Below are 24581 nucleotides of genomic sequence, written 5' to 3' on the forward strand. Positions count from 1 at the left end.
GATACCGATACTGATACTTTTTCATATTTAAGCTTCATAGATCCAAAGGATCCAAAAGACCTAGGATAGAATTTTGCCAAACATTGTACGTGACAAAAAAATACTTTATTATCACAATCAAAATTTTTGTTTAAAAAATATCACTCAACACAACTTAAAACAAAATCTACTGAGGTAGAGGCTGACAAACCACAATACAAGGGTGCGCTGCTCCGTGTTGTGTGACACAGCACAGCGCTGCTCTTACAGACAGAGAGTAGACTTTGATGAATCTGCATGCGCAGCAGTCAGTGTGTGCGGGAGAGAAAAAAAGCTTGAGTATCGATCTTTTTACACAAGGATTGTTCAATATCAATACCAGTGTTGGTATTGGTTATCGATATTAGGATCTTTCTGCCCACCTCTAGTTGCCTCCCTTCACACCATCGACTGGTGGCTAGTGTAGGCGAAGGAAACACACAGCAACCATCCCGCTTGCTTTGAGGCTGCGTTGCGTGCTGATTTCATTTCGGGATCCTTGTTAACAGACTAAAACTTGTAGACAGGCAGCAGAAGGGATACATCCCAGATGCCTGCATTATGCCACATGCACTGCAACCTGATAGACCCGGTGCAAAGAGAATATAGTACCAAGAGGTGACACTCAATAGAACACGCCGTAGTAACAGATTCCCTCATGGCTTCATTCTGCCGCCGCCATGTTGGACTGTTTTAAACCCGTCCAACCCACACAGTCTGTGGTCAGACCACATGATGTGGCTGATGACAGCAGCCAAGATCATCACAGCTGTTGCAGAGATGAACTTTTTTTTTTTTGTCTTTTCCTCATACTTTGATACTATGAATAAGTAAAATAAGTACATTAATATATAAGTGGATTTAACACGTTCATAATGTGTAATGAACCGACACTTCAACCCTACAGTCACTTTCACTTATGGTGTCAAATTGGATGTATGGGAATAATATAGTTTGACATCACAAATATAAGACAAATTATAGATAAATGAATATCCGCCACAGACAAACCAAAGTGTCCACATCCATAAAATGATGATCTGATGTATTGACAGCATTGTGACTCTTCCTCAGTATGCTTTAATTTGCAGTTGCGTGGCTTCACACTGGTTAATAGAGTGCAAGTTTTTTGAAGTGCAGTTCATATTTCTGACAGAACCCGACACTGTTAAAGTCTCTATTTCCATTCAAAACAAATCCCCAGCCAGTGAACAGGAAGAATAGCTGTTAGATCCTGTATTTGAACAAAAATGAAGTTTGCATCATTTGAAGGAGACACACAGTAAATCAAGTTTTTTTTAATCTGACCTGTTGGTGTTGTTTCTCTCATAGTTAAAATCACATCCTGAGGAAAACGTATCCACAAAAGACGTCTGGAAGCACTTTGCTTATCGTGTGAATAACCACAGCGTTTTTAAAGAAGTCCCTCTGTGTTTGCTTCGGGTGCGTTTCTCAGCAGCCAACAAGCAGAAAATAAATCACTTATTTTAAGTTTTGAACATCTTTTCTGTAATTATTTTATTAGTCACAATGGTCCCAGCATTCACCGTGGCCATTGTGTGTTCAGTATTCTGCTTGAAATGAAAATAAACCCCAATAATGATCCGTCAAGACAAAAAGTATGTTAAATTGCACTGTCGTGAATGCTGATGTTGTCATCAGCAGTACAAGAATGATCTGTCACATCATACTGGAAACATTAACAGGTTTTAATGGAAGTTCTATGACTGGGTAATAAATTACTGCCAAGGAAAGAAAAGATAAGATAAGATCAACTTTATTTAACCTGAAGGAAATTATTTCGCCAGAGTACAAAAAACATTAAACATGCTAACCAATCGTTAGCTTACCTGGAATTTATGCCTCTCCGTCATGTTAGTTATTGGCTAACCTGGCCTACATGTTGCTGCAGCCACGAGCCTCGAGTTCTCTTTAGCCTGGAATATAATCCACCTTTATATCCTTTCACTCAGGTACTTATATCATGTCAAATATACATTTCAACACGCTTTACTTTTTCTTGTCCCCAACCCACCCCTTTTTTTATATTATTATATTTATGGAAAAATTGGAGGAGTCGGGTACAATTAGTTATACCTAACAGCTAACGTTAGCTTATCTAGCTGGCTGTAGCACCGTTTACTGTAGCTTACATAGTAGTTGGTTCTTTTCTGTTTGATAACCCACATTAATTCATACTTTTGTACACATTTATTTTTATATGAATTTGTTAATACCGTTATTGTAGGTTTAACTACGCTATTATGCTTTATACACTAATTACCTTATATGGGGTGTGCAGCCAGTACATTCTGAGTGCCGGTCCCAAGCCCGGATAAATGAGGAGGGTTGCGTCAGGAAGGGCATCCGGCGTAAAACAAGCCAACCCAACTATGCAGACTCAGAATCGAATTCCCATATCGGATCGGTCGCGGCCCGGGTTAACAATGTCCGCCACTGGTGCTATTGCCCAACAGGGTGCTGGTGGAAATTGGGCTGCTGCTGGGCGAAGACGACGACGAAGAAGAGGAGGAAAACGTTGCCACGAACAGCGGGAGAAGAAGAAAACTAGAAGGGTGGAAATGAGAGTGGGGACTTTGAATGTTGGTAGTATGACTGGTAAAGGGAGAGAGCTGGCTGATATGATGGAGAGGAGAAAGGTAGACATATTGTGTGTGCAAGAGACCAAGTGGAAGGGAAGTAAGAGCAGGAGCATCAGCGGTGGGTACAAGTTGTTGTACCATGGTGAGGACAGAAAGAGAAATGGTGTTGGGGTCATTTTAAAGGAAGAGTATATTAAAAGTGTGTTGGAGGTTAAGCGAGTGTCTGACAGCGTGATGAGTGTGAAGTTGGAAATTGAAGGGGTGATGATGAATATCATCAGTGCATATGCCCCACAGGTAGGTTGTGAGATGAAGGAGAAAGAAGATTTCTGGAGTGTGTTAGATGAGGTGGTGGAGAGTGTGCCCAAGCATGAAAGAGTGGTGATAGGAGCGGACTTCAATGGGCATGTTGGTGAAGGGAACAGAGGTGATGAGGAAGTAATGAGTAGATATGGTATCAAGGATAGGAATGGGGAAGGACAGATGGTAGTTGATTTTGCAAAAAGGATGGAAATGGCTGTGGTGAATACCTACTTTAAGAAAAGGGAGGAGCACAGGGTAACATATAAAAGTGGAGGAAGGTGCATACAGGTGGACTACATTCTTTATAGGAGATGCAAGCTAAAAGAAATCACAGACTGTAAGGTGGTAGCAGGAGAGAGTGTCACTAGACAGCACAGGATGGTTGTTTGTAGGATGACTTTAGAGGTAAAGAAGAAGAAGAGAGTGAGAGCTCAACAAAGGATCAGATGGTGGAAGCTGAAGGAGGAAGACTGTTGTGTGAAATTTAGCGAGCAGGTGAGAGAAGCACTAGTTGGAGGGGAAGCAGTTTTGGACAATTGGAAGAGTACTGCAGATGTGGTGAGGGAGACAGCTGGGGAAGTACTGGGTATGAAATCTGGACAGTGGAAAGAAAACAAGGAAACTTGGTGGTGGAATGAAGAGGTCCAGGAAAGCATAAGGAGAAAGAGGTTGGTGAAAAAGTTTTGGGATAGTTGGAGAGATGAAGAAAGTAGACAGGAGTACAAGGAGATGCGGCGTAAGGCGAGAAGAGAAGTGGCAAAAGCAAAGGAAAAGGCATATTGCGAGCTGTACAAGAAGTTGAATAGTAAGGAAGGAGAAAAGGACTTGTACCGATTGGCCAGACAAAGGGACAGAGCTGGAAAGGATGTGCAGCAGGTTAGGGTGGTAAAAGATGCACATGGTAATGTGCTGACAAGTGAGGAGTGTGTGCTGAGAAGGTGGAGGGAATATTTCGAAGAGTTGATGAATAAAGAAAATGAGCGAGAGAAAAGGCTGGATGATGTGGTGAGAGTAAATCAGGAAGTAAAAGAGATTAGCAAGGAAGAAGTGAGGGCTGCTATGAAGAGGATGAAGAGTGGAAAGGCAGTTGGTCCAGATGACATTCCAATGGAGGCATGGAAATGTCTAGGAGAGATGGCAGTAGAGTTTCTAACCAGATTGTTTAATAAAATCTTGGAAAGTGAGAAGATGCCTGAGGAGTGGAGACAAAGTGTGCTGGTTCCTATTTTCAAGAACAAGGGTGATGTGCAGAGCTGCAGTAACTACAGAGGCATAAAGCTGATCAGCCACAGCATGAAGTTATGGGAAAGAGTAGTAGAAGCTAGGCTTAGAAAACAGGTGAAGATCTGTGAGCAGCAATATGGTTTCATGCCGAGAAAGAGCACTACAGATGCAATGTTTGCTCTGAGAATACTGTTGGAAATGTACAGAGAAGGACAGAAAGAGTTACATTGTGTGTTTGTGGACTTAGAAAAAGCTTATGATAGGGTGCCAAGAGAAGAGTTGTGGCATTGTATGAGGAAGTCTGGAGTGGCAGAGAAGTATGTTAGGGTAGTACAGGACATGTACAAGAATAGTGTGACAGCGGTGAGATGCGCAGTCGGAATGACAGACTCATTCAAGGTGGAGGTGGGATTACACCAAGGATCAGCTCTGAGTCCTTTCTTGTTTGCAGTGGTGATGGACAGGTTGACAGATGAGATCAGACAGGAGTCCCCATGGACTATAATGTTTGCAGATGACATTGTGATCTGTAGTGAGAGTAGAGAGCAAGTTGAGTCTAGTCTGGAGAAGTGGAGATATGCTTTGGAGAGAAGGGGAAAGAAAGTCAGTAGAAGCAAGACTGAGTACATGTGTGTGAATGAGAGGGAGCCCAGTGGAATAGTGCAGTTACAAGGAGTAGAAGTGGTGAAAGTAGATGAGTTTAAATATTTGGGGTCAACTGTTCAAAGTAATGGAGAGTGTGGTAGAGAGGTGAAGAAGAGAGTGCAGGCAGGGTGGAGTGGGTGGAGAAAGGTGGCAGGAGTGATTTGTGACCGAAGAATATCAGCAAGAGTGAAGGGGAAAGTTTACAAAACAGTAGTGAGACCAGCTATGTTGTATGGTTTAGAGACAGTGGCACTAACAAAAAGACAGGAGGCAGAGCTGGAGGTGGCAGAGCTGAAGATGTTGAGATTCTCTTTGGGAGTGACAAGAATGGACAAGATTAGGAATGAACATATCAGAGGGACAGCTCAGGTGGGACGGTTTGGAGACAAAGTCAGAGAGGCGAGATTGAGATGGTTTGGACATGTGCAGAGGAGTGACCCAGGGTATATAGGGAGAAGGATGCTGAGGATGGAGCCACCAGGCAGGTGGAGAAGAGGGAGACCAAAGAGGAGGTTCATGGATGTGCTGAGAGAGGACATGCAGGTGGTTGGTGTGACAGAGGAAGATACAGAGGACAGGGTGAGATGGAAACGATTGATCTGCTGTGGCGACCCCTAACGGGAACAGCCGAAAGACAAAGAAGAAGAAGAAGTTTATCGTGTTAGCTTGCTGGGTACGGTTGGCTTATTAATGGCTAATTTAGCTCTTCTAACTATAACTAGCTTATTTTCGTTATTTACAATTTTATTTTACATGGTGTTGATTTTTAATTATTCAGCAGTTTGTGTTCTTTTAAAGATATCAACATATAGTACCTAAGTTCTTAGGTTTCCATTTGATAGCATATAGATTATGCTTTTTATTTTCCTATAGTGTGCTAACAGAGTTACTTTAGCTAGATACCAATACACATTACATCATGGCTTCTGTTTCTATAATAAAATACCAGATTTATAGCTTAGCCTACTAACTATAATTTAATTTTACTACTAGACTACATACTAAATTACCTATACTACAATCTTCTCCTGTATTAATATTTTGATTTTAATACCTACTCCTGTATATTATATAGTACAATATTTATTGTATATGTTGTTTATTACCCTTAATATTTAAATATAAGTTATATATATACATATTTGATGTCTTATCTTTCTTATGTATTATCATTTATTATTATATATACCTTTTTTCTTGAGCCGCTTGGGTGGGTAGGGAGAGTTCCCATGGGATAAAAAAGCTTTTCAACCTACCATCCCTGGTTCTCAAGACCAGGCACCTAAATGCCTCTACTCTACTCTTTTCTAGTCTTCTATTTTACTTTTCCTTTTTATATATTTAAATATTTCTTAGTATGCTAGCATAGTTCCACCTTAGAATTGGAATATAATAGATAAGATATACCTTACTGAATTTTCATGGTGTTGATGGGATGCCGGTAGTAGGGCTCTGAATAAACTCAAACTACTTTTTTTTTACAAAGCTTAAAATTCATATTTCTCCTAGTACAGCTAGCATATACTTATGGTGATATTGGTAAATTTCTCTGCATTGCATTAGTGATCAAAAAAGTGAATGCCGCAAGGTTGATTTAAACCAGTTCATTTATTTTCTATACCTGCTTATTCCAGTCAAGGGTTATGGGGAGACCGGAGTCTATTCCAGCTGTCACAGGGCACAACAGCTGGGTTCCTGATATTCGTAATGACATTTTCAACTGTTCACCAATGACAAGAAGTGGTTCATTTTTAAATTGGCTCAACCAATAATGTTATATAGCTGGTTAGCCTGTGAAATTTTAAATCAATATTGCACCAATTAATTACATTTTTTTTTTCTGAATTTAAAAAAAAATGGCCTTTAAAATATGTAAAAACAGAGTCTTGGTTGAAGAATTCTGGAGTTTCTTTCTAAATCTGTGAAAGACATTTTGCATAGGACATTTTGTCTGCAGCAACATCAGTAAGGGTAAGATGTCACTGATGTGCGACTGGTTGAGAGGAGGCAGAGACCAAAAATCACGTAAAAAACAGGCAAGAAGGTGATAACGTTCTCATGTGGAATCTTTGCTGAATTGGTCCTCCGTACACGTGTGCGCATGGGGGCCTGCTGTCTGCTGAATGCCATCTGGAGTAGCGGTGAAAATTACAGCCACAAATCTCAATCAGTCCACACACATACTGTGGTAGAGACACTGACATGGTGCACAGCACACACGCAAAAGTCAAACGCCACTGGTGCCATCTTTGCAGGCGCAAGAATTTGCGTGTGAATACCACACAGCACTCTCAGGATGGCTAGGGGCTATTATATTGTTATTATGTGAAAGAGGCTGTGAAAGTTCCCCCAGCTTTAGGCAGAAAAAGCACTGTAAATAATAATAATAAAATAATAATTTAAAAACAAGAAGAAAAGCATGAACGATCACTCACAGACTTACAGAATGATGTCCAGGAGCTGTGTTTCTCAACTTCCACTGATGTCCTCACAGACAATGAAAATAAAAACAATAAATCCGAATTATCTCGTCCATGTTCTCCACACAGGTGAAGCCCGCTGTCCCTGTGTGCATGATGGCTGCCGCCGGCAGCATTAGACTGCAGTCCTCAGAAAAGTTAATAAATAAAAAGTGAAAACACAGGAAATCCAGTTTGTGTGGCTTCTCTGTGGCCGGACAGAACACGTCCAGCGTGGGTGCACAGCCGGGCTACGCAGAAACCTAGTTCCATTAGATGTAGCGGCGGCTCCAAGGCAGGACAGAACTCTCAGGTATTGCGAGCTTTTGGAAGTGCGCTGATAAAAATAAAATTAACAAAGTCAGAGTGCTGACATCCTCTGTCCAGTGCACATGTATGCATGCACAGCAGGTAGCCGCCGGCTAGCATCATTAAACTTAATTCCCACTTCTGTCCTCAGGAAAATAAATAAATAAATAAATAAAGAGGTAAACACAAGAAGCCAGTTCGAGCAGCTCGTCCGTGACTGGACAGGACATGTCCAGCCCACTCACACGTGTGCATAGGGCCACGTGTGTGTGTGCCGGCCGCCTGCAGATTCCAGAAGTGTTGTTCTGCCCTGATTATACAAAAGGAAAAGTGTGTGTCAATCCCTCACAAGTTATCCTATGTTGCACACATTCTGAGTTGCACAGACTACAACAGTTAGGGGTACAAGGTGTCCACCTGAGGATTTGGTGAGAGAGTTTACCATGCGAAATTTTTGGTCTGTTCAAGAATCAAGGGATGCGTGGGCGCCGCCCCTCGATTAAGGTGAGGTGATGGTGAACGCTGCAAACCTCACATCAGACTGCATGAATTGCCTTGCCGATGCTATTTGCAGGCTGTCACAGCCCAGTCAGATACCCTAACAACCCCTACATTCATGTCATGTGGCAAATTTTCAGGCATATCTGTGTTATCTGTGCAACGTGAGCCACAGAGGTGCACAATCACATGTGCTGTGCAGAATGATGTCCGTGCCTCGATTACATCCCATACAGTGCGTGCACCTTGTTGCACCCTTGTAGCTGATTTTGAACTAAACAGTAGAGGTGGGCGATACCGGGAATTTTGGTATTGATCTGATACCAAGTAAATACAGGCCCAGTATCGCTGATATCGATACCAATACTTTTTCATATTTAAGCTTCATAGGGCCAAAGGATCCAAAAGACCTAGGATAGAATTTTGCCAAACATTGTACGTGACAACAAAATACTTTATTATCACAATCAACATTTTAGTTTAAAAAATATCACTCAACACAGCTTAAAACAAAATCTCCTGAGGTAGAGGGCTGACGAACCACAATACAAGGGTGTGCTGCTCCGTGTTGTGTGACAGCGCAGCGCTGGTCTTACAGACAGAGCGTAGACTTTGATGAATCTGCTTGCGCAGCAGTCAGTGCGTGCGGGAGAGAAAAAAGCTTGAGTATTGATCTTTTTACACCAGGATCGTTCAATATTAATACCAGCATTGGTATCGATATTATCGATATTAGGATCGTTCCGCCCACCTCTACTCAACAGGCTTTAGAGGCTTCACCTCAGATGTGGATTGTGCAAAGAAGGAGCTAAAAGTCACTCCACCTGTTATTTAAGAAATGTAATGGCTTCGATTCACTCGGCATCTAAAGAGTTAAGTGTGACTGGTAGAACGTGAGACTATTTTCTTTGGAAAAAGTGGCTATACGGTGAGTCTAAGTGGGCTAAAGGGCAGCGTCAGTGCTGTGATTATAGAGCAGAAACGATTGTGAAGGTAAAATGAGTCTTTCTGTCCTGAGTGGTCTCGCTGTATGTTTTCTTGGTCATTGAGGTTCATCATAGCTGTCAAGATTGCTCAGAGCAGCTGCTTCAATTACGCTGATTTCCAATGCGGGAGAGGGTAAAAGTGAGAAAAGTATATGCTCATTTCCTCTTATTATGTACGTATATAGTATCGCTGTTTCAAAACAAACACTTGTTAGTAATGACTACTGCAGAGAAATTATTGCATTTTAGAGTGGAGTACTAATGTGATTACACCGTGTGCTTGTATATGATACAGGAAGACTTACCATCAGTTTCAGGGAGCACATAAAGGCAGTATATCTACTTATTACAGTCAAGCAGTTATATGTAATTAGTTTTGTGTCATAACTTATCAATCTCTGCAGCATATGGACTATTTGGAAAGGTACTACTCTCACACACATGCAGACGCACACGTGCATGCACGCACGTGTGCATCTCCGTACCTTGGTGTACCAAGTGCCTTGGTGTACCAATCACTGTACCCAGTGAACAAATCTGAATAACATATATGTGATGATACAATTACTGCCTGCAACAATCCCAGACATGTCCACCAGGTGGAAGACAAGCTGGATGCAACTTCAACCACACCTGCTCCTAATTTTCATCATCCATCCAGTTGGTGGCAGTGTTCATAAAGTGGCAGACAGGTAGATGGCAAATTATATATGCAAATCAAAGTTGCTTTCTGGACTGATCTGGTGCTTCAAAATTAATCAAGTTACAAGGTGATTGGATTCGTTGCTTTTGAGAAGCTGTGAAAAAAGCCACATTCCCTCAGTGCATAAAATTTTGCAGAAAGATATCTTGTAAGTTTTCCTTTGATCTCCTCATTCAGTTTTGTATTTCAAGACAGGTTTGAATTTTAAACTTTATGACATCACAAAATCTTGATTGGGATAAATTATGACTCCTGTCTTCTGATGTCTGATTGTGGTCAGTATGCAAAAGGCGCACAATATTTTCTCTTTTGCCTCCATGAAAATCTTATTATGCGTGCAGTGTGATTGACTGATGAATCCCTGACTGCATCAAATATTTGGGCAGGACCGGCTTTATGTGGGGAGGCGGGGTGAAGTAATGATCAGTATTTTAACACATAGGAATGTGCCAGACAGACTGCGCACATCCACTGAGTCGGCGCCTTTTACCTTCTATAAAACAAGGTCAAGTCTTGTGTGAACACAAGCGTCTGTGTAAAAGGAGTTTTCCACCATTTTCCCTCAAGCGTGGAGGTTTTGAAAGACACATCTAAAAGACACTTTGTCCCATGCAAACTAGTCCACAGCTCTGAATGAAGATTTTTAAACAAACAATCCAAACACGTCTGTTCTTGTGTAACACGTCTTCTATGTATATAAAAGGTGGACGGATCACCTGCTTTTCACAAGGGATGCATAGAGCTACATTTCAGAGCCTTTGAGCTGACCATCTCTTTGTCTTTTTAGTCTCTTCTCTCACAGTCAGTGTGACAAAATGTTCTCGACACTTCCATGATAATCAGACTGCGTTGTCCCACTTTGGACTTGATGCTGAAATTTGTCCATGTTTGTGTGACTGTGTCCATGAGGTGTCAAAATTGAACATCCAGTTCACAATCTGAACCAAATCTGTAACCAACACACAGGGACATGTGTGTGTCATGCATTTCTTTTTTTAACTTACCCAACGTGTCTGAGTGATCTGCACACACAGACCACATGCGTCCTGTGATGTCTGCATGTCCTCAAACAAACCAACTGCCCCGAAACATCAGGAGTTCCTAACATACTTGGTACGATTTGTGTTGAGAAATATGTCTTAATTACTTTTTTATTGATAATTAGGGATAGACCGATAATTGGCTCAAGCAATTATTGGCTGATTATCTGCATCGGCCGATTATCGGTTCCAGACAGTTATCGGTCCCAGCCAATTATCAGCAAAACCAATTATCAGTCTGTTCCTACAGAGCACTCACAGAGATTATCGGACAATGCCGATTATTGGCCCAAATGATTGTCGGTCCCAGACAGTTATCGGTCCCAGCTAACTATCGGCAAAACTGATTATTGGTCTGTTCCGACAGAGCACCCAGAGCGATTATTGGATGATCCAGATTATTGGCCCAAATGATTATTGGCCCCAGACAATTAATGGTCGCAGCCGATTATCGGCCCAGCTGATTATCGGTCTGTTCCTACAGAGCACCCAGAGAGATTATCAGGTGATGCAGATTATTGGCCCAAATGATTACTGGCCCCAGACAATTATCGGTCCCAGCCAATTATCGGCACAACCAATTATCGGCCTATCCCTACAGAGCACCCAGAGAGATTATCGGGTGATGCAGATTATTGGCCCAAATGATTACTGGCCCCAGACAATTATCGGTCCCAGCCAGTTATCTGCGCAACCAATTATCAGCCTATCCCTACAGAGCACCCAGAGAGATTATCGGACGATGCCGATTATCGGTCCAGCTGATTATTGGTCTGTCCCTACAGAGCACCCAGAGAGATTACACTATGTAACACAATTTTTGTTCCTGGCTTCTAAGTGTTATATTTCAACTGCTTATGTCTAAAGTCTATGGAAAAATGACTACATTCAGCACAAGCTTTGATTTTTTTTTTTTTTTTTTTTACTTTCTAGAAAGTTCTAAAAGTTTCTTGAAATTTCTAGATAATTCTGGAAACTTCTAGAAAATTATGGACAGTTCTAGCTGTTAAAGAATATTCTAGAAGACTACTCAGTAGTAGTAAAGGTGAATCGAGAATATTCTTGAAAACAGACAAATTTCAAAATATCATTGTCCTGATCACAGAAGCAAAGTTTCTGTGGAATAACAGCTATTTTCTATTTATTTAAGGCATAACAGGTTAGGAAAACACACTGTGTACCCAGGAACAAAACAAAAATAAAAATTTGTTACATAGTGTTATCGGCCAATCCCGATTATCGGTCTATCCCTATTGATAATCATGGTACGTGGTAGGTGGGTTCTCCCCTTGTTAACGGCAGCATTCACGACAGACTATAGCGTAAAAAATAGCGTATATGAACCAACATTTTTACAAAGCAAAAATCATCGTTAGACCAGAAAAAACACTAATGGACTCTGGCCGAGGTCCTTAATCCTCAGTTTGTCCCACGGTGAGCGCCTCGTCTGCATCTGTAAATGAAATGCACAGGGCTGAGGATGGAGGACTGAGGTGTGCTCTGGGTGGCTTAACTCCCGCCGCTGTCTGCTTGATTGATGCAGATATCCTGTTGTCGGCTCGCTTCTGCTGACCGCTGAACCTGTCAGACTTAAGCCTTCAGCAGGAATTCTGATTACAGCTGTTAATTATTACCTCCTGATTTCAGTTTCTGCGGGTTCACCGTCTCCCGGCGATCTCAGCCAAGAGCGGCTTTGAGACCTGTTGCACATGTTGCTGCAGCAGTGCATTTGAAAGGACGGCAGCATATATGGAAGCTGCATGTGAACGCCAACAAAACATCTGCAGGACACAGCACATGGAGAGTTTTTTCCACCTACTGTGTCTCATTTCTTCTGGCGAGATGCAGGAAAACAGTGTGTTAAAATGGTAAATAGAATGATGTCATCGGTCAATATTAGCAACCGTGCTGAATATTTTTTTTCTCTCATGTTTGGATGCCACAGGCTCTTTGATGGCAAAGATTTTCCAAAATTTGAATTTTAAACGGACTGAAGGAGCATAAAAAACACAAGAAAAATAAAGCTACTATCATAATTAGAGTGCGGTCGCTGTAAACTGACTTGTTCCTTTGAGATGGGTAAATGTAACTGGGTTTACAAGCATCATAAAGCACAACCCTGATTTAATTATCACACCAATGAACATATTTATTTGGAATGTCTTAGAAATGAAAAAGAAATGAGTAAAATTCACGAAAGAACAAACGAACCAAGTGATTTACAGACTTTGTAATATTGTGAAAAGCTCTAATTTACATCTGGGACATAGTAAAAGTTTTACATATCATTTTTGTGGGTGGCTGGTAAAGAGGGCGTGTGGAAAGACAGCGGCACTAAAACGGCATCATGCAAAAGGACCCATCTGTGCTCCAGTCAATGCTAATGTGCATTAAAACAAGTGCACGGAGAAACTGTGGACACACAGCGTTACGTGTGTTTGCATGAGATAAGTGCACAGTGGATAAAATATTGCGTGCACGTATAGATTCTGTTGACACACGATGTGTTCCCCATGTCTGGAAGTCATTGGCAGCTCAGAGCAGAGCAACAAATGAGCTAATTGTTCTGTAAATGATTTATCCTCTGCTGTGGCCTGTAGAGCCAGAGTTTAATTCAGCGGCTGCTATTAGAAACACATTGACGTTAGCCTTTGATGGTGATGGTAAAGAAGCCTGGAAACCACTCTGTGGAACGCCCTCTCTGCTTAAACACGCACACCCGCACACATTACACTAAGTGTGCCCTCACACACGTGCAGCTCCATGAAAATACACCACAAACTGACACATAATCACACAGTGGATAGCAAAACTTGAAATGTTACTTACTATTTGACTTATTTTTATATCAATTTGTTTGACAGAGATTTGTACAGAGCATCTAGACAAGAATCCCAAGCATTATTGTGGACATGATGTTATATGATTGGCTGTCTGGATCAATTTATATTAAAACTAGAGCACCACGCTCATAGAGCACAAACCTCTGCCAACACGTTTTCAAATTCGCCTATTTTTACCTTGGAAAAAAAAATCCTTGGTCAAAGTCCTGTTAGCAGTGGCTTTTCATATACTAGGGGAGCTACGGCCACTACCTTTGCAGCCACCCCCCTAGGATGAAACCAAACTAACTTTTTAGGTTCCTTAGATGACCCCAAAACACAATCAGGATGTTCCCAAAAATAAAAGCTGGCCTCAAGCCAGTTATCCAAGATGGCGTCTAAGTGGCCACCAAAATAGGGTTTTTTTTCACTAAAACACCTACTATGTATTTTAATGATAAAGGTCTATTGGCGGCCATTTTGGACACCATTCTGAATGTGAAACCCATGAATGAATTTAGTTTAGGCACAAATGAGTTTGCTGTGACCTGCAATGGTCTTCCCATTGAATCTCTGTGATATGTAAGTTGTTTATATGTTGTTTCAAGGTGTTTTAGTGAAAAACCCCATGTTGGCAGCCATCTTGGATGTCATCTTGGATAACTGGCTTGAGGCCAATTTTTATTTTTGGGAACATCCTGATTGTGTTTTGGGGTCATGTAAGGAACCTAAAAAAGTTGGTTTGGTTTCATCCTGGAAGGGGTGGGGGGGGGGGGGGTGCAAAGTGGTTGTAGCTCCCCTAGTAATAAACTAAAATATAATACAAAATATAGATCAAAAGGGCTTTTCAATGTTAAAATTAAATCTCCACTAAATCCGCAATAAGGTTCAGTTCCAGATCAAACTTTATGTCAGGTGATAGTGAGTGCCAGTCTGGACCTCACTTTCAAATATGAGAGTGATTGGGCCGCGTTTGATTAAGATATAATCAGTGTTGCCAAAGTAACTGTGAAAAGTTACTTTATTAGTTTCTTTATACAGTTATATTTTACAGTTACTTTATACACTTACTTCATTAGCAGCTGTGGACAACTTGTGAGCAGCTGCTGAATGTAATTAATAGAATAACTCATAATTTAACTTGGTTATTTTTAAGATTTAGTACTCAGAAAAGTAACAATTAGCTACTTTGCTGATTAGTTACTTTGCTGACTGCTCAATCTTAAGTGTAACCAAGTTAGATTACTAGTTACCTGTTTAGTAACTTTACCTATTAGTTGCAAGTTTTCGGCAGATTCTAATAAAGTAATTGTATAAAGCTGCTAATGAAGTAACTGCATAAAGTAACTGTTTAAAGCACCTAAAAAAAAGTAACTAAAAAAGTAACTTTTCAAAGTTACTTTGACAACACTGGATATAATGTCAAATATACATTAAATGGGGTTTTCAATGATAAAGTTAAATGGCCACAAAATCTGTAATCTGGATCAGATCCAGCTCAAACTGTGTCAGTCCATACAGGATACCATCCTACATAACACTCTTAAATATGAAAGAAATTTGATCTTTTTTTGACAGAGTTATGATTTTTTTGAAAATTCATTCAATGTTAAAGATAGAGATTTTTTTTTTTTTTTTCTCCAAGATTTTTCTGGACTATTCTTTTTGACCTATAACCTTGAACATTGAATCAGTTCTTGCCTATCATGATATTAATCTTCAGTAAAAATTTCATAATGATATATGAAAAATTGTGTTCTCCAGGCTGTTCACAAACAAACAAACAAACAGACAGACAAACAAACAAACAAACAGGGGCAAAAACACAACCTCTGCCCAACAAAGTTTGAGGAGATAATGAATCATAGTACAGCTCACTTACGCAGTCTGTTTCACGGGGGACCGTAATCAGTTTGATTTATTGCACCATTATAAAGATTAGTTGTAACAGGTCTGTTATTGTGTTGCCTTGTTAGAGATGTGGGAATGGACTGGTTGTCTGCCTGGGTGGTTGCCATTGCCCATGCTCCGAGACTTGACTCAAACTTCATTTCATTTATTTATATAGCGCCAAATCACAACAAAGTTGCCTCAAGGTGCTTCACACAAGTAAAACTTGACTTGGCAGATGCATGATGCCTCCCCCCCGACTGAGTCTGGGCTGCTTGAAGTCTCTTCCTGCAAAATAATAATTAAAAAAAGCTGAGGACATTTTTCTGTACCATTGTCAACTATGTGTTTGCTCACGGGGTGCAGTCGAAGCATTACATGTATGTAGCACCTTGAGGTGACTTGAAATGATTCATACCCTGCACGTACACCGAACACTGCAGAGAAGAGTGTGTATAAACTCTCAGTTTATACACACTCTGTGTTAATCTGCTCATACTGGGTGCAGATATCCAAGAAATGAGGATTTCAAACATTTTCATGGAACCGAAATTACACCACTTCTGCAACATGACATATGACAAAATCAGAATCAAAAGATTTTATTAATTCCAAAGGAAACTGCTTATGTTACAAGTGCATAGATAAACTGAGACAGAAGCAGACACAAAGAGCAGTACACAAGTCTAAGAAAAGTAACCATATACGCAGAAATTAAAAATAAAAGTAATTAAGGGACATAACTGTTAAGTTCATATTTGGCTGTCAGGCCATCTTATTTTTGCCAAAAGTTAACTTCTCAAATGAATAAACTTTCGAGACCTTGCTGCACATTTGCGCAGGTTTTGTTGCCATCTAGTGGTTGATGTGAGCATTTCAGGGCTTCTGGTAACTAACCTCAAATTTCAGTTAAAAAAAATGTGAGTAAAGTAAATGTGAGTAATGTATGATTTTCTTTAAAAATTGATTCATTCATTTTATTTTTTGGCCTAACAGTATTAATGTATAAAAACTTTTTCTTGAGATTTTCTTGCGTTTCAGGACGCGGAAGGTTGTGCTGTATGAACAGATGTAAGGACAGCAATTTCTCGTCACAAGCAGAACTTACAGTTGTGAATAAATATCCAAATAAGACTTCTATAAAAAAAAAAAAAACTGAACCAGAATAAACTTTGCGTCACCTCTCCAGCCCTACGTATTTGTTGTAAGGATTGTGTAGAAAATGTGTTTGTGATTTTTCATAATGTCACTTTACATCATCGATCTGGTCTTATTTGTTATAAAAATAAACCTCTTAAATGTGTTTTCAGATCATTATGACATGATTTTATGACATCTTTGTCACACTGTCCTCATGCCCCTCATTTTACATCAATAAAATTATTTACTGATTAATATAAGCTTTACATCATCTCCCTAGCTCAATTTGTTGCAGCGATATCCTAGAAAATGTGTTTTTCAGATTATACTTTTGAAAAAATCCAAAACGTTAATCACCTGGAAGACACTCAAGGAATATTCCCATCAAGTTTAGTGAAAATCTACTCACACATTTTCCAGGTGAATGTGCTGACACACAGACACATACTCACAGGAGTGACTGGAATACTTTGCACTCACGCTAGCGCATAAACTAAAAAGAATATAGATGTAGCACAGTAAGCAGAATTCAAGTTGAGTTTTGTCTTCAATTACACTGTTAGGTTTACACTACATAACAAGTATTTTCAGCAGTTACCAAATTCGGCACACCGTTTAAAACCCATGTGTGCAGCTAGCAGCTGGGAAATTTTCCTGCACATTGTGAACAGGCCATAAAAACTCCAGTACACTTGCCCACAAAAGTGCAATCACTGGATGCCATCAGCGATTCTTGTGATGAAAAGTGGGCAGGCTTTTCTCATCCAAACACTTGCCTTTTCCAGCAGTTTGAGACTTTAATTAGACTATAATGAGGTCATAGTGATTCTATGTTTTAGCTAGAACTTTAGTTGCTAACATTTGTGGAACTGACGAAAATTGTGCTATCATTTGATTTGACAACACAACAAATATTGTACATTTATTTGTTGTTTAATCTTTCTTAAATGCTGATGCTACAAGAACCTATGCTACACAAATTTGGCATGTTGAAAGTTAGGTTTTGTTTTTTGTTAGCACTTTGTAAGAGCTGCAACATGGCAGCTGCTTGTCAAAGCTATATTTAACTAAAGTCCTGTGTGTGCGTCGCGAGTTCTAGTTTTAAGTTCAGCTGCCTCCTGAATGGTTGGCTTTGATTTTTGTAAGTTAACAGGTTAGATAGACTAGCTAGCTACCACTTTGTTTTCAACATGGGTAACTAAGACTGTTAGCTAAGACTTACCACACAAACATTTATATTTTTAACTTCAGTTAGCTAATTTCCTAGGTTTTACTTAGTAACTCAACAATTGTGTTTCTTTTTGTTACCAAGTGTAAGAGTCTGTTAACTTAAAACATGAGTTTTGATTTTTACATAGCAAAAAGAGATGCAATGAGGTAGCTAACGGTTGCTTCAAAGTTCATATTAATGTCATCCACTGTTGCATTTATGTTAACACTGAAGCTAATGTCAGATGTGTCAGAAATGCTTTAACTATCTCAGTGCTGATAATAAACAACCCAGTCTCACGGCAAGTCGTGATTCAGGAGCACAAAATATACATTAATCTATTGGTTTGTGATATTGTGACGAAAAGCGCCTCATTTTTGTCACAGCAGCATGAATTCATTGTCATTCATTCTGTGATGGCTGCATGAAATTAAAAGCATAGGGTTGGGGGAAGGAGTAGGGTTAGTAATAATGAGTTAAAAAAAAAAAACCTGTCACGAAAATTTGAATCATTTCATGACGGGAACATGAAAAAAAGTGAGACTGGGCTGGAAGTCGAGGGTTGTTTTTTTTTTTTTTTTAGTTTGGGAGGTCCCACAATTTATACTCCAGAGTGACATACTGGAAAAACTACACATTCCTTGTTGATAATAATAATTATAATGACCACTTATGTAAGTCACTAAACAAATTAATTCCAATAATAAAAAGAATTCCAAAAAACCCAAATGAAAGACCTGATACTACACAAAAAGGTGCAACTTCCAGTATATTCCAGTGTGACTTATACTCGTATATGGGTTTTTGCTCTTCAAGAAGCATTTTTAACAAGTGAAACTTATCCTCCAGTAAAAATTATACTCCGGGAAATACGGTGTCAAGTTGAAAATGTCTTTATTTCCATAAGGTAATCAATGGAACAGTCTAAAATTTCAATGATGACAGCAGTGGTTCAACAGGTTGTACAAACAGGATTGGGCAATTGGACATCAGTAGCTGACTGATATTAGGAGTTTTTCTGCCTGGATGCTGATCCAACCATCATGAGGCACATGCTCTTGACAAATGTCCTGTGCTGTGTTTCTCCTCACAACACACCCTACAAGTTCTTCATCCATCACTATGTTTTAGTGTAGACATTGTGATTTTCTAATTAGTTTAATTAAGCTGACATCACAGAACCCTATGTGCAAACAAATATCACACTTTCTATTTGCTAAGAAATCCTTTTTCTTGTGCATTTAACCTTTCATCATGTCCAACTGGTGCAGTATAACATGGTTTTATAAGGACTCATAGAAGCAACAAATAAATATCATGGATTAAAACTTGTTTTAAGTAATGTAACCCAACTGTAGACAGCTTGACTCACAAAGAAGATGACCACACTGCTCACACTAAAACTGAAAACACTTATACTGTCACTTTTTAAATAGTGCCCCCTTGTGGTTAAGAAGTAGTGTCAGCAAACCTAAGTGGCAAACAGCCCCAGTCTCCCCTAGAATTACATAGACTCATCATTTTGACCGTTGGGGTTTTTACGTAATTATTGTATGGCCTTGCCTTACAATATAAGGCGCCTTGGGGCAACTGTTTGTTGTGATTTGGCGCTATATAAATAAAATTGATTGATTGATTGATCACGTCAAAAGACAAATAAACACACACATACACAATATATATATATATATATATATATATATATATATATATGATTAATTCACTCACTCTTTTCTAAAACATGCAGTCAGACAACAATCTGCTACTTAATTTGATGCACACACACACACACACAGACACACACTCTCTCTCTAAGGCGTATATGATTACACAGTTAAGGAGTCCTGGATCTAGACGGTGCTTTCAACACTTTCTAAACTAATGGCCTGCAGAAAGTTGTGGAAACAGACACGAAGAAAGAAAGGGCGAGAGTAATAGCATGAAACTCAGCGGCACAGTCAACGTCGCTATTTATCCTGCAGTTTGGACAGTTGGTTTTCGACTGCGCTGAAATTACACTTTGCTTCTTTATAGAGATGAAATGAAGCATGCACGTGGGGCTTAATGCATGGATAGGACATGTGCACGCGCGTGGTGAAGACTGTGGTTTTACACACGTTTGGTTATTACTAGTCTGTTTTTACTGGAAAAAAGGATTGCGTCATTTGTGTGCATGAAGGCGGCTTTTCAAGGTCATAGATGAAACATAAATTACCCTCATTTACTGATAATGTTGTGTTGACTTGAACTTAATGGTTTCTGCCTCATAAACAAGAACTTTGCCTGCTTCTCGTTTCAAGTTTGATGCTGATGAGCTGCATCGACTCGAGCTAATTTACTGGAGGCAATCGTCAAATTTATTCCTGCACACGTTTGGTGTGAATGTGCATGCCTTTTTTTTCTTTTTTTGTCTGCCCTTTCATTCGCAGACCCGTCTGTATATTTTCAGCACACATGGAAGCAGTTAAACCCTAATTTAGCACCAACAGAAGAAGTCGGGTCAGATAACTAACAAAATCTATTAATAAAACTATCATTCTGTTGTCATTTAGTCTACAGGGAAAGAACAGCTCACGGAGCAAATTAAAACAAAACTACAGCAATGTAATCCAGGTATAAAGACACAACATCTAAAGGAGGTCTACCATTGGAAAACAAAGAAAGAAAAATGTGATCTTTTAATTGTGCAGTTTCTTTAAACCATAAAGCTGATTATGTGTTGCTTTCTGCAGGATGGACATCTCAGTGCAGATGATTAATGCATAATGTGAGAGCTGTTCTGCAGTCACAGTTTACACAAACCTTAAGAATAACGTGGTTTGCTGCCGAGCACCTAATCTAAAATAAATCAAGCCACACTAAAAGGCTGCATCATGGAAAACTATGTTCATATTTAGTGGTAGTTTAATGTAAACGTCTTAATAACACTTTCTATGCACCTTTTTTTTTTTTTTTTAAATTGCAAGGCTGCATTTAATGTTAATTTTCATCATTACATCAGCCAGATGGATCAGGTCAGGTCTGGGAGTTGGCACTGGTGCCGTTGCAGCCACCACACCACACCAGGGGCCTCATGTGAAAAGACTTGCATGGATTTCCTACTAAAACATGGAGTACGCCAAAACCTAGAATCAACTTCAATCAACTTTTTTCTTGTATAGCGCCAAATCACAACAAACAGTTGCCCCAAGGCGCTCCACATTGCAAGGCAAGGCCATACAATAATTATGAAACACAGTCTACGTCTAAAGCAACATAACCAAGGGATGGTCCAGGGTCACCTGATCCAGCCCTAACTATAAGCCTTAGCGAAAAGGAAAGTTTTAAGCCTAATCTTAAAAGTAGAGAGGGTATCTGTCTCCCTGATCTGAATTGGGAGCTGGTTCCACAGGAGAGGAGCCTGAAAGCTGAAGGCTCTGCCTCCCATTCTACTCTTACAAACCCTAGGAACTACAAGTAAGCCCGCAGTCTGAGAGCGAAGCGCTCTAATGGGGTAATATGGTACTACGAGGTCCCTAAGATAAGATGGGACCTGATTATTCAAAACCTTATAAGTAAGAAGAAGAATTTTAAATTCTATTCTAGCATTAACAGGAAGCCAATGAAGGGAGGCCAACACGGGTGAGATATGCTCTCTCCTGCTAGTCCCCGTCAGTACTCTAGCTGCAGCATTCTGAACCAACTGAAGGCTTTTTAGGGAACTTTTAGGACAACCTGATAATAATGAATTACAATAGTCCAGCCTAGAGGAAATAAATGCATGAATTAGTTTTTCAGCATCACTCTGAGACAAGACCTTTCTGATTTTAGAGATATTGCGTAAATGCAAAAAGGCAGTCCTACATATTTGTTTAATATGCGCTTTGAATGACATATCCTGATCAAAAATAACTCCAAGATTTCTCACAGTATTACTAGAGATCAGGGAAATGCCATCCAGAGTAACGATCTGGTTAGACACCATGCTTCTAAGATTTGTGGGGCCAAGTACAATAACTTCAGTTTTATCTGAGTTTAAAAGCAGGAAATTAGAGGTCATCCATGTCTTTATGTCTGTAAGACAATCCTGCAGTTTAGCTAATTGGTGCGTATCCTCTGGCTTCATGGATAGATAAAGCTGGGTATCATCTGCGTAACAATGAAAATTTAAGCAATACCGTCTAATAATACTGCCCAAGGGAAGCATGTATAAAGTGAATAAAATTGGTCCTAGCACAGAACCTTGTGGAACTCCATAATTAACTTTAGTCTGTGAAGAAGATTCCCCATTTACATGAACAAACTGTAATCTATTAGACAAATATGATTCAAACCACCGCAGCGCAATGCCTTTAATACCTATGACATGCTCTAATCTCTGTAATAAAATTTTATGGTCAACAGTATCAAAAGCAGCACTGAGGTCCAACAGAACAAGCACAGAGATAAGTCCACTGTCCGAAGCCATAAGAAGATCATTTGTAACCTTCACTAATGCTGTTTCTGTACTATGATGAATTCTAAAACCTGACTGAAACTCTTCAAATAGACCATTCCTCTGCAGGTGATCAGTTAGCTGTTTTACAACTACCCTCTCAAGAATCTTTGAGAGAAAAGGAAGGTTGGAGATTGGCCTATAATTAGCTAAGATAGCTGGGTCAAGTGATGGCTTTTTAAGTAATGGTTTAATTACTGCCACCTTAAAGGCCTGTGGTACATAACCAACTAACAAAGATAGATTGATCATATTTAAGATTGAAGCATTAAATAATGGTAGGACTTCCTTGAGCAGCCTGGCAGGAATGGGGTCTAATAAGCATGTTGATGGTTTGGATGAAGTAACTAATGAAAATAACTCAGACAGAACAATCGGAGAGAAAGAGTCTAACCAAATACCGGCATCACTGAAAGCAGCCAAAGATAACGATACATCTTTGGGATGGTTATGAGTAATTTTTTCTCTAATAGTCAAAATTTTGTTAGCAAAGAAAGTCATGAAGTCATTACTAGTTAAAGTTAATGGAATACTCAGCTCAATAGAGCTCTGACTCTTTGTCAGCCTGGCTACAGTGCTGAAAAGAAACCTGGGGTTGTTCTTATTTTCTTCAATTAGTGATGAGTAGAAAGATGTCCTAGCTTCACAAAGGGCTTTCTTATAGAGCAACAAACTCTTTTTCCAGGCTAAGTGAAGATCTTCTAAATTAGTGAGACGCCATTTCCTCTCCAACTTACGGGTTATCTGCTTTAAGCTACGAGTTTGTGAGTTATACCACGGAGTCAGACACTTCTGATTTAAAGCTCTCTTTTTTACAGAATCTGTAATACGTACAAAAATATCCAGATGTATCAAAGTATGCATACGCTTGAATGCAAGCACATTCCGTTTGTACATTCCAGTCAACTTGGAATTGAATGCACATACAGAAGTACCAAACCCCTCCCTTTCCATGCCCTATTTAAATATGCAAATTCATGTAAATTGGCTCTGGGAGCTAGGATTCCCCTCTCTATCAGATCAGCCAACATGAACACAGAAAAGAAATCATACAGTGTGAGCTACAGATGATGAAAATGACATGGAGACATGCAGGAATAGTTTATTTGGTACGCTGTCAAACGGAATAAACATGAAACGGAAAAGAAGTTAGTGGGAGCATGTGTGTGTGTGTGTGTGTGTGTGTGTGTGAGGCCATAAATGCTGTGAGCTCAGAGCAGCACACCCACACTGACGTTACAACAAATATGGTGCGCCGCAGCTGATAGTGTGGCATCCACAACTTTACACACGTGTTTATTGACAAATACTGAACACAGGGAGACAATCGGGGGCCTGTTAAGAATCTGCAGCTCTAGTTTCACCATCATTTGGAATAATTACACAAATAAAGTATATACTCAACAAGCAGCCACCCATCGTGCACCATGCCAGCCTCTAGCCTGTTACCAACCCAACACAATGCATTTCTGCAACACATATGGTTTGAACATTGATGGAATGAAAATGTTTCGTATTAACAAAAACAAATTCATCATGTGATGGTGCCTTTATAGCAATATGTGTGCAGTCAATAGCTCCGATTACATTAGGGAAACTGGCTCTTGCTGCAAACTGCGCTTTAATGTTGGAATGTGATGTACCTGGATAACATTCGGATGATTCCATCACACACAGGTTGACTGGCACAGTCTTGAATGATCAGCCAGCTCCCGCTGGAATTGTTGCCAGGACGCCCAGCGTGATCAGCACCTGTGTGGCTACAGACAACCCCTGGTTCCTCGCTGTGTTGCGCTCTGGGCCGGTATGAGACCCCAGCAGTCTCCCCAGGGCTGCCACGATACTAGAAATTCAAACTTCATACCGATACCCAGGAAAATACTCAATACTCTATGCCATTTTTGATACCAGTGATTTTTTTATAAAGACTAGTACCACACAAACAATAACATCCAACACTACAGTATTTTGAAGTTGTCAGATGTAGTGCAAAACAAAAATACAGTTACATAACTGCAAGGTGTATATACAACAAAATTTTGGAGTATTTTTTTATAGGTAGTACAAAAAAGGACAATATTGTTAGGGTGTCTGAGGAAACAGGAAAATGTTGTTATAACAACTTTATAACAATTTATTTCTGTTTTCCTTGTAAAAACAACAAAGCTTGAATATGTTAGTGCAGGTGATCAAGCAGTTAGCAGACCTGGACATCATGACTGACACCAAACGGCACTTAGATAAGAGCGTGCAATCT

At 39.8% G+C, this 24581-nt stretch overlaps 1 protein-coding gene and 1 long non-coding RNA gene across 2 annotated transcripts in view; one reads left to right on the top strand and one right to left on the bottom strand.

Moving 5' to 3' along the window:
• The window catches only part of LOC117514750 (basic helix-loop-helix transcription factor scleraxis-like), a 41560-nt gene that overhangs the window by 6124 nt on the left and 10855 nt on the right, over nucleotides 1–24581 (top strand). The gene's annotated exons all lie outside the window — the stretch shown is intronic.
• Nucleotides 621–24148, bottom strand: LOC117514751. Its single transcript, XR_004561953.1, has 3 exons — nucleotides 24138–24148; nucleotides 22858–22861; nucleotides 621–759 (listed from the first exon to the last, which is right to left on the bottom strand). It is a non-coding gene; the product is annotated as an uncharacterized LOC117514751 (long non-coding RNA).

This window comes from Thalassophryne amazonica, chromosome 7, assembly GCF_902500255.1.
Source record: "Thalassophryne amazonica chromosome 7, fThaAma1.1, whole genome shotgun sequence".
NCBI classification, from domain to species: Eukaryota; Metazoa; Chordata; class Actinopteri; order Batrachoidiformes; family Batrachoididae; genus Thalassophryne; species Thalassophryne amazonica.